We start from the raw sequence: 990 nt of genomic DNA, 5'->3' as shown, positions 1-990 counted from the left end.
TTAGTATTAAACGTAGTATTTAGAAATCAAAAATCACACTGAGATACCACCTCACACCAGTCAGAGTGGATAAAATGAACAACTCAGGAAACTACAGATGCTGGCAAGGATTAGAGAAACGGGAACCCTCTTGCACTGTGCGTGGGAATGCAAGTTGGGGCAGTTGCTCTTGAAAATAGTGTGGAGGTTCCTCAAAAAATTAAAAATAGAACTACCCTATGACTCAGCAATAGCACTACTAGGAATTTATCCAAGGGATATAGGAGGGCTAATTCATATGGGCACATGTACCCCAATGTTTATAGTGGTGCTTTCAACAGTAGCCAAATTATGGAAAGAGCCTAAATGTCCATCAACTTATGAATAGATAAAGATTCCATTTACAATAGAATACTACTTGGCAATGAGAAAGAATGAAATCATGCCATTTGCAGCAACGTGGATGGAACTGGAAGGCATTATACTGAGTGGGTAAATAAGTTAACCAGAGAAAGACAGATATCATATATTTTCACTCATATGTGGATCTTGAGAAACTTAACAGAAAAGCATGGGGGAAGGGAAGGGGAAAAATAGTTATAAACACAGAGGGAGGGAGGCAAAGCCACTAGAGACTATTAAATACAAGGAACAAACTAAGGGTGGATGGAGGGGTGGGGGAGAGGGGGAAATGGGTGATGGGCATTGAAAAGGGCACTTGCTGGGATGAGCACTTGGTGTTGTATGTAAGCAACGGACCTCAGGAATCTACCCCAAAACAAAGAGCACACTTAATACACTGTATGTTAGTCAATCTGACAATAAATTATATTTAAAAATAAACAATAAAAAATAAATGTTATACTTAATGTAGTAAAAAAATAAAGCCAAAGTTGAAAGAAAGTATCTATCAATTAAGGAATATATATAATATTTATTTTTGCTTTTTTATGCACCATATATATTTTATAAAACCACAATAAAACTAAATATGAATTATTTTATCTAAAA

This window comes from Crocuta crocuta, unplaced genomic scaffold, assembly GCF_008692635.1.
Source record: "Crocuta crocuta isolate KB4526 unplaced genomic scaffold, BGI_CrCroc_1.0 scaffold323, whole genome shotgun sequence".
Taxonomy (NCBI): Eukaryota; Metazoa; Chordata; class Mammalia; order Carnivora; family Hyaenidae; genus Crocuta; species Crocuta crocuta.
The sequence above is the reverse complement of the archived record's forward strand: the minus strand, read 5'-3'. Positions refer to the sequence as shown.